This window comes from Marmota marmota, unplaced genomic scaffold (genome assembly GCF_001458135.2).
Source record: "Marmota marmota marmota unplaced genomic scaffold, marMar, whole genome shotgun sequence".
Lineage (NCBI taxonomy): Eukaryota > Metazoa > Chordata > Mammalia > Rodentia > Sciuridae > Marmota > Marmota marmota.
Window position 1 is genome coordinate 15,150,298 of NW_026000005.1, and position 17,225 is coordinate 15,167,522.

Here is a 17,225-nt window from a genome sequence, read left to right on the forward strand (position 1 = left end):
CCCCCCCCCCCCCCCCCCCCCGAAAAAAAAAAGGAAAAAAGCACTTGTCCTTTCAAGTCCTTGAATGGAGTATCATGAAATTGTGTATTGTTTAAAGCCTCAGACCAAACTTCAACAATGACTTTTGACAGAACATGTCCAGTTAGAGTAAATGAAGGAATGAATTTCAGATGACATATAGGTAACAATGAACATAGTTTATCTTTCGAAGACAATTGGCAATAGAGAAAACAAAAGATAAGCAGATAACTAAAGAGAGATGGAATCAAATCCTTTTATCTTCCTTGAATAAAATTTAAATATAGACTTATGAGTTAACACATTCTTACAATTAAGGGGAACATTCATCAATTGGTTGATTAGGATATCAGAAATGGAGAAATATATAAAAAGTGAGATCAGAGAATAGTCAAGAAAAAATATCTTATTCTAGAGAACAGTAGGAACAAAATATAATAAGAGAAATTCAAATGAGTTTTTTGGTAAAAGACACAAAATTAAGTTTCACTTGAGGGTCCACTCATGTGTGTGTGTGGGGGCGAGAAATTTGAAGGTATTCCTTCCCTTATAAGATTGAAGATCAGCCATGGAGTAGGTGGTTGTTCTATGATATATCAGGTTCTAAACTAGTTGCTATGCTTAGATCATTTTTACTTCAAACTGCTTATGCTTCCTTCCCAATTCTGTTCTCTATTTTCTCTGTTCTCACTGTTTCCTTTGAAAAGATTCACATATGACCCCTCTTAACTAATATTTGTATCACTTCTATAATTCTGACTGCTGGCTTTATTCATATGTGTCCTTTGATTGCTTTATATCTTTTTAATCTTTTTAACTCTCCACCTGTACCAGCTCAATTCCTTGACTCCTATGACATAAGTTTGTCAGATTCTCCACATGTCTATTATTAGGAAAAAGAAGAGCAACATTCTTTGGGCCTCATTTGATTAGATTCTCTATAGCATCAATGCTCTAATTTTTTTTTTAATTCTCAGGTTTCATTCATCTATCCATACACAGTGTCCCCAAATGCTGGAAATACCAAATAGGTATCCTTGGAAATTGCCATCCAAGATTATCTCTGAAAAGCCTGATTTATATTTCTCTGTAGTGAAACAGCAAAAGACTGCTTTTGAATGTGACATGCTAGAATGAAAGAAGATATTAATGTGCACCAATTGATAAGAATCTCGATACTTGAGTGTGGTAAGCAACATACAAATAAAAAAAAAAACTGGATAAAGTCTGGAGGTATAGCTCAGTGACAGAGTTCTTGATTATCTAGCATGTGCAAGGCCCTGGATTTGATCCCCAACATCACAAAACTTTAAAAAAAAAAAGAAATAAAAAAAGAGAAAGTTAAACACATGAGTAGACAACAAATAATAAAATGGTAGACTTACACCCAAATATATGAAGTTTTTCCATGTTTGCCATGACATTCATTAAATTCGATACTAATTAGGGTTCACAGTATGCTAATAAAATAATAATAACCAATTAATTTATTTCTTTTTATAAAATATAAGCAATTTAATAACTCTAATCTCAGTAAATGGCTAATTATACAGATATTTGAAACTTATTTAATAAAAACAACTGGAAATAATTAATTTTGTGAATGAGTTCTGTAAATGGAATCAGAATGAGAATTACTGAAATGCAAAACCAAATGTAAAACCTTAGCTTTTGTTAGAGCTAAAAGATAACCACTGAAACAGCAGCAATTTGAGAGCTGGATTCCTATCACATCCAAATTCAGAAGCAAGCCCAGTTGTATTTCAAAATGTTGGAAGAAAACTTCTAGCATAAAATTTGAAAGCCAATAGAAATGTTTCTCAGGGATGAAGATAATGTAACAAAGAACTTTTTAGACCAAATGAGAAGTGAGAATTCACTGCAAACAGACCCACAGGATAATAATTGTTAAAGAGTCTTCAGACAGAATGGAAGTAATTGAAAACTGACTTCAGAAATAAAGGAAAAACAATAATAAAAATGGTAAATATATAGGTAAATCTAAATTTATATTGACTACTTAAAAACAATAACATTTTTTAAATATACAAAAAAATTAGAATATGCAATTACGATAGAAACAATAGTGATTTCCTAGTAGCCATAATTTTCCAGCATAATTATATAGAGTGGAGTAAAACTTATGCCTAGAGATTAATGAATGATCACACGTATTAAAAATAAGAAAGCTGAAAACAAACGACCTAAGTATCAAAAAGTTAAAGAATGGAAATAGAACCACTAAAAAAAAAAGAAAATATTAAGTGTAGAAATTAAGGAAATTTAGAACAAATATAAAGTAGAGGAAATCAACAGTTACAGTTATATGTCAATCACATTCATGAGTGTAAATATAGATTTTTACTTAAAAATCTTTATTTAAATATTAATATTTATTTTTAAATATTAATGTTTATTTATTTAAATATTAATGATCTGCCTGGCATGGTGCTGCATGCCTGTAATCTCAGCAGTTCAAGGGGCTGAGACAGGAGGATCATGAGTTCAAAGCCAGCCTCAGCAAGAGAGGTACTAAGCAACTCAGTGAGACCTTGTCTCTAAATAAAATACAAATAGGGCTGGGGATTGGGCTCAGTGATCGAGTGCCCTGAGTTCAATCCCCAGCAACCCCCAAACAAATAATGAACTAAATTGACCTAATATAGGAAAAGTTAATATATAATGACAATTTTTTATTTGAAGATAAACTGATTTAACATTCAAAAACTACTCAATGTAATTTACCACAACAACAGAAAAAAAGGGAAGAATATTATATAATCATTTTAATAGTTGCTATATAAGCAGTTAAGAAAAACGAACATCCATTCAGGATAAAAAGAGAAACTTTCAGTAAAATAAGTCAAGATAGTGGTTGTCTTTGGGGAGGAGGGAGAATGATATTGGGAAGGAAAATGAAGGAGGTGAGGTTTGGGTTGGGCTGCTGTCAATGTTCTGTCCTGGATCTAGATAGAAATGGTAGCATAGTTGTTTGATGTTTATATTCATTAAGCTATACTATTGTTATTTTGCAGACTTTTCTGCATTGTGTTAACTTCAATAAGAAATTTTTAATGCTCACTAAAAATAATCATGAAGATTATTTTTTATACAAGTATACACTTTTAGAGGTATGATGGTATAACTATATTGTTTTGCTTTTTAAAATTCTGTATTCTTTTACCAATAAAAACTCTGCACACTAAAGTTAATTCTCTTTTAAAAAATTATCATTCATGCCTTGTGATTCAGAATCAATTAACATGTTAAGGCACACAAATTTCATAGGCGGGGCAATCTGTGACTCTCCCTGTAGCAAGATCTAGTTTGTAAATATCATCTTAAAATAACATGAAAAGAAAGCTATTTTCTGTGAAAAATTTAGGTAATATCCCAGCTCTCTAGCCTCTAATGAAATGACACTTTTCCCCCAAACCAGCAACTTTATAGAATCTTATATAGTCAAATAAAGAAAAATGTTGGTAAATCAGGCAGTGTTCTTCAGAAATAACTGACTTTAGCTTCATCATTAGATCTCTCTGAATCTTTAGTGCCACATAAAGAAAGTACAATGTGTAGACTGGTGAAAAAGGTCATAGTTGAGATCTACATAGCAGAGCATTTGCTTAATCAAAGAGAAGAGAAAGTGTTTTGTGTGGACTTTGTCATAAAAGACTGTATAGAAATAACTCTGCATTGGCCTCATTTTCATTATTGATCAGATCTAACTAATGAACTGTTTGCATGTGTTCCCAAGGATAATTACCCTGTGCTTCCTTAAAAATGGGTTGGGCCTGGCATCTGAGCCATTGGTGCATCTATACATCATGTTCTTTCACTGACCCCTGCAAGATAAATTAAGAACTTTTCAAAAATGACATGATTTAACAATTCCGAGGGTTTCTTCTTTTCTTTCCTGCCACCAAAGATTTTATATTCAAATATAAGGTCTTGACACAGGCCTCCTTTTACATCATCTTGATTGGATCTAATGGCTTCTTTTGTTCTAGCAATACAATTTTTCATTTTGTTTAATCTTTCTTCTGTCTTGTTCACCAGCCATTTATGACAAGTTCACGGAACTTCAAGAAGCTTAAAAGGATGATGGTATGTATGACATTCATAAAGTTTGAGCTTCCTTTCCAAATTTCCCATTTAAGAAAAATAATGAGTTGGATTTCAAATTGCTTGCTGGTTATTCTGCATGTGTACCTCTGTATGTACTTTCAGCTTTTCTCTGTGCTTATCTTTGCTCCAGAAGGAGGCTAGACTGTTGCAGATAACTAGATCTGCACAGTTTTATTCCCTTGCCCTTTGATTTCTATCACTTTTAGCCAATGAGAGGCCCATGAAATAGGAGGCCAGGAGGAAACAGAGGCCAGGTAGAAAGAGAGGTCAGGTACATATGTCCCTGGCTTCATGTAACTTCAATTCTAGCAGGGGCTGCATCTCTGTACAAACTGCAAAGTTCTTTTCAGGAAACCCATTTCTCACAAATTCAGTTCTAGGTTCTCATAACCAATCTTACCTGGATATTCTACCTTACATGTGGCAAAGTTTCTTTATATTACTAGTTTCTGAATATATCGCCACCATTTCTTTATTCCCTTAACCCTGCCCACACCTCTGTATATAGTTTATTCAGTAAACGTATTCAATTAACCCTTAGAATATGCCATCTGTTTCCTGCCTAACCCCGATTCTGAAGTTTATGTTTAAAATGATGATAGACCATCCAAACAATGAGATCACAATATTTAGCTACAGAAATCACATGGAAACAAAGGATTTAATTCAGAACTAAAAATGTGTCGTGGAAAAATGTCTGCCTAAATACGATAATGGAATCCATAGCAGAAGCTGATATCTCTGAAAAATGGTTTGGGTGGGAAGTACAAAACAAAGAATTAAATACAAATCATGGATATACCCACACTTAGTAAAATGGAAAAGAATAAACCAACAGAGCAAAGAATAAAAGAAAATCAAGTATAAAACACATCATAAAGTGAATTAGAAAGCCTGAAGGCTCTAGCCTTTTTAAACTATTAAATTTACTTGTTCTATCATGTAAGTGTAGTGTTCATATTTGAGTATGAATGAGGATTGTATAATTATCTTTTCCAGAAATATTTCAATGTATTGTTTGTTCCTGTCCTCATAGACCCAGATATCTCTTTATGCGTATTTAAAGGCAGAATAAAGCCAATTTAGCATGTGAGAACTTACAATAATATCTCATTATTACAGTAACCTTGCTAGGAGTGCTGGACCCATTTGCTGTTGAGTTTATTCCTTGCTCTCCTGCCCTCTATATTATGGGAGCTGACAGCTAAAATTTGCATTTACCAATCTCTTTGTCAGAAAGCCCTCAGAGAGCATTAGCAGGAGATTGTAGTTAAGGAAGTACAGAGAAGGCAGATAGATGTTCCCTCTATGTTGTATGCATCTCTGGCAGATGTTGTGTCCCTTGCATGGATTTAGCATCTTCCAGACAGGCTCTTAAACATCCCATGACCCAATGAATGAGTTGAGTCTCTAGGCTTCAGTAATAATGTCTTACTTTTCTCCTTCTTTCCAAGAGCTGGTAGCTTTTTGGTTTGTTTTTTGCCACGTTTGGGGTTGCTTCCTCATTCCTGTTTGGTTTCTTGGTGTCTCCTATCAACCAGATAACTGATTTCCTTCAATAAATTTCCTATGTCTTAAATACATTTAGTGTTTTCTATTTTCCTTACCAGTCTTTGACTAATACTCTATATTCTGCTCTTTTATACTTATTTGCATATTTGATTTCTTTTATTCATTGCTTTTTTAATTTATTGCCTATAACCCCTGCCACAGTGCCTGGCAAAGAGTATTTCACAGATAGAGTTGTATTTCTGAAGGGAGTTTTGTAAAGTTGAATATTTATTGGAAAATTAGAACACAATCAAGAATCTTAACTAGAGATTTTGTCATTCACAGTAAACTTAAAAACATCTATTAAATACTATCCAATAATAGCTTATCTCAACGTAACACTTATAGAGGGGAAGACCATAGTATGGCCTATTTCTGCACTGAACTACCACCATACCTCTTAGAATGAAGAGCAGTCATAACCCTGTTATGGGTGAAAACGTAGTGCTCTTAGCAGAATAGTAACATCACAATTGTAACGGCCTATAATTTATACCACAATTTGTAAATGCAGACATTCTGTGATGGTTTCCATGGCTACATGCATAGAGAGAAAAGTGGGATTACAGATGAAAATAAGCTATGACTGAAATGTAGGAAGTATAAAGAGTAGCTCTGAGAATGAGGGGGAAATGTTAAAAAAATGAAGTGTTGGGACTGAAACCACATAATAAAATATGTTGTTGTTATTATAATCTGACACTGATGTGATTAACAGAGAAGCACTATTGGATAAAGTAAAAAGGAATGAGTTATTCAGTGCAGGTTAAGGATGATTCTACAATGCACAGAAAGCTACCAGAGCCCAACACTCAGCACCACTCCCAGGTACAAAGCATTTCAGGATTCTCAAGATTTCACTGAAGCACCCAGATAACAGTAACACTGACTCTAAACTGTTCTGGAGACTTGAATGGGCAAGTAGAAACCTCAGTCCATTCCATGATGATTTTGTAAACCTGGGAAAATTAAAGGTTAATGTGACAGAAATAAATCTTAGAAAATTGACCCTATCATATATCATGTTCCTATCAATAAAGCCAGGCTTCTGTGATGTCCAATTTCTCATACAGCATAAAATAAAGGAAAAATTTGGAGGATAAAAATAAAACACATACATTAATCTAAGTTAGTGCATAATTTTAAGTTTCCATTTTAGTAAACTAATACTATAGCAATAGGTAATGGCAAGTGCCTTAAATGAGCATTTATGAAACAAAATTTATACTAAGAAAAGGAAGTGGACAAGATAACTCAAGTATTATTAAGTGATTAATATAAAGCCATTTAAAATTTGACTCTGTGCCCTCAAACTCTAAACCCTAATTAAGTTTTGCCTTACCACAGAAATAACCGAGACCGTGCCAACAGAATCTGAATGTATTACAAATATATGAAAAGATATCATTGAAGGAGATTGAAAAAAGGTTGTGAACCTAAGTGACTTTGGAAATTAGTGGAGTCTATTAAAATAAAAGGCAAAAGGAATTGCACATGAGCACTAAACTCTAATTGATAAAGCTGTTTGCCATGTAAAGGTTAACAATTCTCAGACTGCTAATACAGATGGATCCCAATTTTCAATGGTTCAATTTAATGACTTTTTGATTTTATGATGCAAAATCAACACACATTCAGTAGAAACTGCATTTCAAATTTTGAATTTTGATTTTGTCCCCAAGCTCTGATGTGCATCACCATAGACCCGGTGATGCTGGGCAGCAGCAATTACCCATAGTTCCCATTCATTCATGTGAAGACAAGAGTAAAAACCAACATTCTACAGTGCACTGTGTTGCAGAACTGATATGCTCAGGAAGCTAGGTGCATTACATGAATTTTCAACTTATGGTGAGTTTGCCAGTTGAGGAATATCTGTATGTGTGTGATATACACATATATGTAACACACACACAAACACACATATATACACTCACTAGAATTGAACATTAAAGTATATGGAAAGTGAATGGTGAGATCTGGTTGCTGACCATTAGAGTGGACATTTATTAACAACCAAGTGGAGGAGGCTAGAGTGATGCATGCTATGAGTACTTCAGATTGACTCCTGTTTAGAGCAATATGGATACAGATGGCCACATATAAATATCTAGAGATGTGTGCACAGATATTAGTATACACACATTTATTTCTTTGCTTTGTCAACTGAGAGGTCATTAAAAAAATAACACCCAGTGTCAGTAAGTACCCAGATCTTGGTTTTTCTTATCATTCTCCAATAAAAGTAACCAAGGTTTCTTGGAGAAATGACTGGTTCTAGGACCAGATGAGAAAATTTACAGTGTGAGTGTTGAGCAACATGTAACATGAGAGAGAGAGAGAGAGAGAGAGAGAGAGAGATTGAGATTATACAGGTAGATAATGGATAGGAGTATGTCAAAACAGCATTGGAACCAATGAGAACCCCTCCTCCAGTGGATGAAACTAAAATAATTGGAGAAAAATAAATAAATAAGTTACTGTTGGTTTATAGACTCTTCAGGATAAAAGAAATACCCACAAGCCAGTGCTATTTAAATAAATTGCTGAATATAAGTGCAAGTGAAAAGACAAATCTCCTCTGTAGAAGAATTTCAAATAACTTATGTAGCTACTCAATTCTCAAGGAGACTACTAGTCCTGAGTTTATAGACTATGCAAAATGATTTCTTTCCAAAGATCATGGGATGATGGAAGGGGTATGGGGAATAGTGGAGGGAAGAGGAACTATACAATGGAAGAAGGAGGCAAACGCTACTTGAGCCAGATGGTGAAGGTCAGTGTTAACAGTAATGAATCACACTATGGATATGTGTGCTTGACCTGAGGTGATGAAAATGTCACTTTACATTGTGATCTTCCTCCCCAAACTCAGAACTTCAGTTTAGTCATGAGGAAAGCAAAAGATAAATTCAATAAAGATGTATTCTACAATATATCCATAAGATCCTTCAAAATTACTAAGATTATCAAATAAGTCTGAGAAATTGTCACTGTACAGAGGGGCTTAGTGACACACAACAGCTAAATGAGAATGTAGTAACATAGGATCCTAGAGCACACACACACAAAAAAAGCCAGTAGGTTAAAAATAATTTTAAAAGTGCATAAACTTATTAATTAATAAGCATATATCAATACTGGTTCATTAATTGATAATAATATACCATACTGTTGTAAGATGCTAGTAAGAGGGGGGGAAAAGTGCGTGCAGAAGTAAGTGGAAACACTTTATTCTCTCTTCTTCGTTACGCTTAACTTGTGGATATGGGTTTCTTTCAAAACCATTATCAAAATCACTTTATGTATTGTTGTGAGCATATAGCATTTTCAAGTGAGGTTCTGAAACCACTTTTCTGTATGTTTGAACTCTGATTTCATTGCTTATTGAACTTACTCCATTACTTATTAAACTCTTATTTCATTACTTATTAAAATTGGCCAATGTTTTTAACTTTTGTCTACCTTACATTTTCACCATATAAAATTACACCACTGCATTGAATTGATGTGATGATTAAATAATAGAATGTATGTGGACCACTTAAAAGAGCGCATAGCATGTGGTAAATGCTCAGTAAGTGTATTTTCTTTTATTATTACTAAATCACCCCACAAAGTAGGCTGTGAAGTTGAAGATCTTTGTTCAAGGGAATGCTGTGGTTGACATAACTGGGGTGGTGCCAGGTGTACAGCAGGTGCTTGTGAGTATTTACTGCATTATCTTAATTCCTCACAGATCCAAAGTGATAGGTCCAATTACTCAGCCACACAAATATACTAAGCAGACCAGTTTGGCCTTGAAATTCTTGAAAAGTAACATTCTTCTGCACTATACAGAAGCAGCCAAGAAATAGGAACAGAAAATTTCAGAAATGCCAACCTTTCTCTCAGAGCTTCTTCTAATCACTATTGACTAGTAGTTAACCTTCATTTTTTGTGGGAGGAACATCAAATTGAGGAATTAAAGTCGACATTTTTTACTATGGTTTCCCCTCTTATTTTCTAAACATGGTAAATAAATACAGGGACCGTAAGAGATTAACAATAACAGCAAATAGCAAAATATAACAAATGTAACAATGTGATACAATGTACTGTGATAAAAGATAAACTATGAATTACTCATTTTGCTAATTTCCATTTAATATTTTCAGAGCATGGTAGACCCTTGGTAATTGAAACTGTAGAAAGCAAAATTTTAAATAATATAAGACTCTGCACTTTGTCAATTTTTTAAAATAAGACTTTGAAAATCTGTCTATCTATCCTCCTCTATCAATACGCTGCTTGTCATGAAAGATTAAATTTGTTTTCTCTGATATGTGGATGCTAATTCACAATCAGCTGGGAGGCTAGGGAAGAATAGAGGTACTTGGATTATACAGAGGGGAGTGAAAGGAGGGAAGGGGTTTTAAGGTTAGGAAGGACAGAAGAATAAATCAGGCATATATGATTAAATGACTGGTATGATTCTATACCATATACAACGAGAAGCATGAGAAGTTATACTCTATGTATGGTGTGCCAAAACACATTCTACTATCATATATAACTAATTAGAACAAATAAAGAGTAAATTTGATGTGTATGTATTATATGCATATCTATCATCTATCTATATTCATCAATCTTTCTATCTATGGCACATTTTGGTGAATTAGAGATCAGGTAACCCAAGAAAACATGAGATCTAAGTTATCTTTACCATAAAAGAGCTCTCTGAAAAAAAAAAATCATACCAAAAACTTTCCCCCTTACCATTTAGCAAACTCCTATTCAGTTGACAAGGTCAAATATAATTTTTTTCTAAAATATTCATGAATAGTCTTCCTTTCTCCACTCAACATAATTTCTTCATTATGAGCATAGAATGTAGTAAACTGATACTATGAGCTTCTAAATCTTGCTTGATTAAAAACTTGAGACTTGCTTATTAAAAGTACAGATTTCTTCAGCCCCTACATGGGAGTATCTGATTTAGTACTTCTGGTATTGAAACTAAAAAACTGTATATTAAGATATTTCCCAGCTGATTGGTTATGATAAAGTAAACTTCATAAACTCTGATATTGTATAAAAAAACACAATGTTATGAAGATGAGAGATTAAAGTTCTAAACACAGCTAGAATCATTATCTACATGACATCAAACTTCTTCAGCCTTTTACTTTTCTCATTAATAAAGTGGAAATAAATATAACTTCGTGAACTGAAAACTTTGTATTAGGATATAACATATTGGCTAGCACATGAGGCAAATATTCTCTTCCTTCTTGTTAATCCCCTCTGCCCATTAAGATATTTACCACCTTCTTTTATATTCAGTTATTTATCATTATGTTTATTGGTGCCCCAAGGACAGGAACTACATTTTTATCCTTGTATCCCTAGTCTTACCACTCACAGTACCCAGCACATGGTCAGTGCACAAAAACCACTTGTGGAAAGAATGGACTCGGGACAATCTCCATATCAACATACCTAGTTCTCTCCCCAGATCTACCACTTCAAATCTAATATCTTCCACCTTTTTCTACTCTCAAAACAATTGCATATAACAAAGTATATTCCATAAAATGAAAAATAAAAATAGATAAAACAATATTCTTGAGACACAAATAAAAACTTAAATTGGTAGTTAGGGAAAAAAAGAAAATTAGATTAAAATCTGAAAGACTGAAGGTGTTTGAAATGACTTTCCATAATTGCTTTTTTGTGCCATGGAAATGTGTGAATTTCATTGTTTTAATCTGCCATATTTCTGTAACACAGTATACTTATGTAGGCACTTAGACTTTTCCTAGAATAGAAATGATCATTAGTGTGAGTCTAATTTAGTTCTCTGTTGAAGGTGATAAAGGCAGCTCATTTATTCTACCTAGTACAGAAGTCCTTTCTCCTATTTCAGAGTTTCCTCATGATTTTGAAGGTGCAGCCAAGTGTTGGGATTCACTCATATAGTGACATGAGGGCAGGCAAAACTAGACAGACCATTTTTCAAGTAACATGCAATCCATTCTTTGGCAGGGGAGGGAAATAACATCAGTGAAGTAAAAATAAACTAGTGCATTCCTTATTATTAGCAACCGATAGATGTAGGAGGATTACTTGACAACTTTTTTTTTTTACACCTGAAGATGAAAATTAAGCATTTTTCTAATAATGGCAGACTTAGAAATGTATATTCTTACCCATTTCCCCTCAAAGCTATTGTTATCGCTGGAGGCTGTTGAAGAAAAAAATCAGAGGTGCCAAAACTTTGGCCTCATGATCTGAGAAATGGCAGCAACAAATACTAGTTTTGTCCTTTGTTAATTCAGTTTACCCATTATCTTCCTACAGAACATCACCCATAACTCATTCTCTCTGGTGCTGTTCCTTGGATTTCATGGTTATACAGTAAAATAGTTAAGTGCTAGATCTCTTGAGTATAGCATTTAAAATCCCATCTTACCACTAACAGAGTTCAGGACAAGTATTTTGAGTCTCTCCAATTTTCAGTTATCTGTGAAATAAAGGTATTATTATCAATGGCCTAGGACTGGCTTGTGTATTACATTAGAAATGAATTTAGAGCACTCTTATTACCTGGTTATTATCATGAGTTATGCTATGCTTAACCAGAGAATTAGCAAATCAGCATTTAGATTTTTGTGCATTTCTGGATGTTCAAGTTTCCATGTGCAAAACTCTAGGACTCTTCAGTATTTTCCTAATACTATAATAAATTACTTGTATTTGTTTTTCCTGTACCAGGCCAAGAAGTAGACAAGCTATAAACTATAAGGGGGAAAACAGAAGAATAGAAAGGTGAAGGATTCCATCCAGAGGCAGTACTTGTTAGTGGTAAGCTGGGATTTGAACTCGGATAACCTGCTCAAAAGGATTTCCTCTAAACTAACTCATTCACCCATCTTGCTTAGCACAATCTAACTGGGAGCCTGTAGCACCACAATATAAAGTAAATTTATCCCAATTTAGATTTAGAGAAAAGAAAAATCATACTGAGATGAAATAACTTCGATAAAGATTCAAGTTAAAAACACATCACAGAATCGGCTACACTCTGACACAGCAGCACTTTGAGTTTTTTTGCATGTCCTTGCCAACTGGCCCTGGATTTATAACCGAGACATGTAAACTAACGAATCCTAAAGCCTTATCACAAGGGCTAGCTGAATTCAGAGAGACCTTTCCTTTATTTGTTTTTGCTTTTCAAGAACAATATTCAACATTTTTTAAACATAGACTTTTAGTTTAGCAGAAAAAAAATGCTATTGTGACTGAGAATTTTGCCTCAAAAATTTCATAAGTCTGATTGCAATTATGTGAGAATGTTATCTCATGACTGAGAATATTCTACTTTTTAGCTTTGGCTTCTTCAGTAATTGTAAGCATCTGTATTAACTGGTACAGGTAACAAAACCAGCACAACAAAGTCAAGTGACTTCATGAAATGATTTAATATAAAAATGTTATCAGCCCTGGTATTATTGTCCCTGGAAAGGGAATGACTAGCATTACTCTCTATGCCTTGGTTTTAGATTGTCAGGTGCACTCAGAGACATTGCGGGGAGAACTGCTGAAATCAGTTTTCATTCTGCCACTACAATTGGTCTTCTGGAATAAACAATTAGCAAGATGTCATATATAGTCTGAGTCTAAATATGTCATTAAGAAGTTGATATATTTTGTTTAATGAAAAAAGTTATTGATTTAGTATATCAATTGTAGACTTCTGCAATCAAAGAGTATAGAAAAGCACGGAAAAGCAATCATGGAGAATATATGTATTATGCAACATAAATTATGATATTTCAATAGATATTGTATAATATTTATATGATATATATTGAGAAATACTTTTTAAAAATTCAAAAGCATGTCATAAAATGTAAAAAAATCCTACTCCATAATAATACAAATGAATTGCTAAGCCTCAAATTTTAATAGCTCAATGTGATTTAAATAAGAATACTATTATATTCATTTAGAATTGGTATAATATATGTAATTTATGCAAAGCATTATATTTATTATATTTTAGCCAACAATAAAAGGTAAGTAATTGATTAATTGATTAACAACCAAATAATTAAACTAGAAAAATCATTTATTTGCACATTTATGACTACTTAAGTCTGGGAACAATAAATATTTCAGTAACCCTAAAAGAATAGAAAATTGAGAACAGAATACATCTTCGTAAGAACTTCAGAATTAATCTACAATAGTCTCTGGTAGACATGCCAAACACAAGCTTTGGAAATTAAATGATTAAAACACTCACTGGTGTATTTGAAGATCTGCAGTTCTCTAACATTGTCTTCCAGTTTCATTCCTCCTCTGCTTTCAACTCCAAACCTCTCCACTCTCTAGACTCACCTAACAATAGATATCTTGCTTGAGGAGGCAAGATGGCAGTACAGAGGCACCCAGCACCCGCCTGCTTCTCCATGGACCAAAGCAACAGGTGCACAATTGCATGGAGAGGTGAGTGGGCATGGAAGAGCAATGGAAACAGACAGCAGAGAAAGGGAAACCAGGTGAAATCCAGAGACTAGGAGGATAATAAAGCAAAAGAAGCAGAATATCCCAGCACCTGTCATCTAGCACCTTAGTCAGCATGGCCTCTTCAACAATGGTGCTGGTAAAACTTGATATCTACATGTAGAAGACTGAAATAAGACCTCTATTTCTCACTCTGTACAGAAATCAACTGAGAAGGACCAAATACCTTAATATAAGACCCGAAACTTTAAAACTACTAGAAGGATACTTAGGAGAAACACTTCAAGATATTGGCACAGGCCATGGTTTTCTGCATAAGACTCTTATAACTCTGAACACAAAAGCAAGAATGGCAAATTGAATTACAGCAAATTAAAAAGCTTCTGCCCAGCAAAGGAAACTATCAACAAAATGAAAAGACAACCTATAGGATGGGAAAAATATTTGTTAACTACTCAACAGAAGCACAAATGGCCAACAAATTTTTGAAAAATACAATACCTTTAGCCATTGGATAAATGCAAATGAAAACTCTATAGAAATTCCATATGACCTCAGTTAGAATGGCCGTTATCACAAAAACAAAAATATCAAGTGCTGGCAAGGCTCTGGAGAGAAGAGAACCCTTATCCACTGTTGGTGTGAATGTAAATTAGTACAACCACTATGGAAACAGTAGGGCGATTCCTCAAAAAACTAAAATAGAGCTACCATATGATCCAGCTAGCCCATTTCTTGTATACACCCCAAGAAAATGAAATCAGCACTGCCTGCTTACCCATGTTTATCGTGGTCCTATTCACAATAACCAAAATGTTTTCGTCAGCTATTTTGCTGCTGTAACTAAGAGACCTGAACAACCTTAGAGGAACAACTGTAGAGGAGAGCAGAACAATTTTAGGAGAGGAAAAGTTTATTTGAGAGCTCACAGTTTCTGAAGTCTTACTCCATAGAAGGCTGGCTCCATTCCTCGGGGCTTGAAGTGAGGCAAAACATCATAACAGAAGAGAGTGGTGGACGGAAGCAGCTCAAACGAAGATCAGAAAGCAGAGAGAGAGACTGCATGCTCCAGATACACAATATATACCCCATAGCCACGCCCCCAATGAACCACTTCCTCCAGCCACACCCCAGTTACCACTCAATTAATCCCATCAGGGATTAATTAACTGATTAGGTTAAGGCTGTAACCCAGTTATTTCTTCTCCAAACCTTCTTGCATGTCTCACAGGTGAGCTTTTGAGGAACACCACATCTAAACCATAACACAAAATATGGAATCAACCTAAATATCCATCAGCAGAGTAATGCATAAAAACATTGTATATATACAATGGAGTATTACTTAGTCATAAAGAAGAATGAAAGCCTGTAATTTGCAACAGAGAGGTTGCAACTGGAAGATCTCAAGTTAAGTAAAATAAGCCAGATAAAGAAAGACAAGTATTGCATATCTTATGTGTGGAAACTGGACAGGGGGGCAGGGGAAAATGATGACCCAGGAATAGAAGAGGGACTATGAAGAACTGGAAAGGGGCACCCAGATGAAGATCCAGAGGGCTGATGGGAAACGTTAGAAGAAAAGAGGGGGAGACATTATCAAAGCAAGATATATGCAAGGATGATAATGTCATAGCAAGCCCCATTATTTTGTACAATTAATACGTGTTAATAATTTTAGTAATAAAATGCAACGAGTATATAACTTCCCTTTTCCTGAGTTGTTCAGCACCTTATGTGAAGTCCTTTTACCTGATTCATCTGAATGGTGAAATACCTCTACATCATTGTGGTGTGGTTTCCACTTTCCACCTGTGATAGCAGCACTGTTGCTCTCTAAACCTAACACTGATTTGATCACTGGACCTCACTATTAAGAAAACTGTTCTCATCCAACATCTTTCATGTGCATTTCCAACCTTTTATTACCTTAACTCAAACTACTTATATAATTATAGCTTAGACTTCAAAATAATAAATGATCCCACTCTCTTTTTATCCTTCTTCATGCCTACAGTTCTCTGCATTTGAGATAATATATTATCTGGTTTTCCTGTTAAAATCTGACATACATAGTGGTCCATCTGACATATATTCTCCTTTCTTCACCTTGGAAAACTACTGCTAACCCCCAAAACAGTCTCCATGGGGCTGCTGATCTCTATGTCACCCTCTTCTGGCTTGAGAGAACAGATGTGTCACAAACTTGGCTGGAGAGATGCTTTCTTCCTGAAATTAACATCAAAATTGAAATCTAGTGGGCATCAACATTTCATGGAGCCAGGCATCACACCTGTAATCCCAGTGGTTTAAAAGACTGAGGCAGAAAGATTGCAAGATCAAAGCCAACCTCAGCAATTTAGCAAGTCCCTAAGCAACTTAGTAAGAACTTACCTTTAAATAAAACATTTTAAAGGGGCTGGGGATGTGGCCTCAATGTTCCTTATTCATCTTGTACCTCCAGGGATATTTATTATAGCACTTTGCATATAGTAGGAGTTCAACAAATATTTGTTACCCTCAATGATGTCTATTTCACGGTGGGAATAAGGAACAGTTGATTACCATTCAACTTATTTTCACATTTTTTATATTTTTAAGAAAATATAAAAATCTTTTCCCTTTCAATAATTTACCTCAAACTATCTGGATCAGAAAAATATTAGTCATATAGGCATAGGAATTAAAAAACATGTTGCTTTTAGTTAATAGTTTCTCCAACAAGTTTACTGCAATATAGGAAAAATGTGACTTCTAGACCTTTCACTGAACTACATTAATAAAGACAGCTCTCTATGTTTCATTGGATTTTTTTCTTCTTTCCAACCCAGATATGATATATACCAATATGCAGGCATATACCAATATGCAGTATACATCCATAATAATTTTTGCTTACCTGTTCTCTATAAATACTCAAAACTAATAAATGAATCAATTTTTCACATCTACAAACTTTTCCTTAAGTTCAAAGGCTAATTTAGGGTTTTGTAGGGTAGAAAATGTGTGTATCA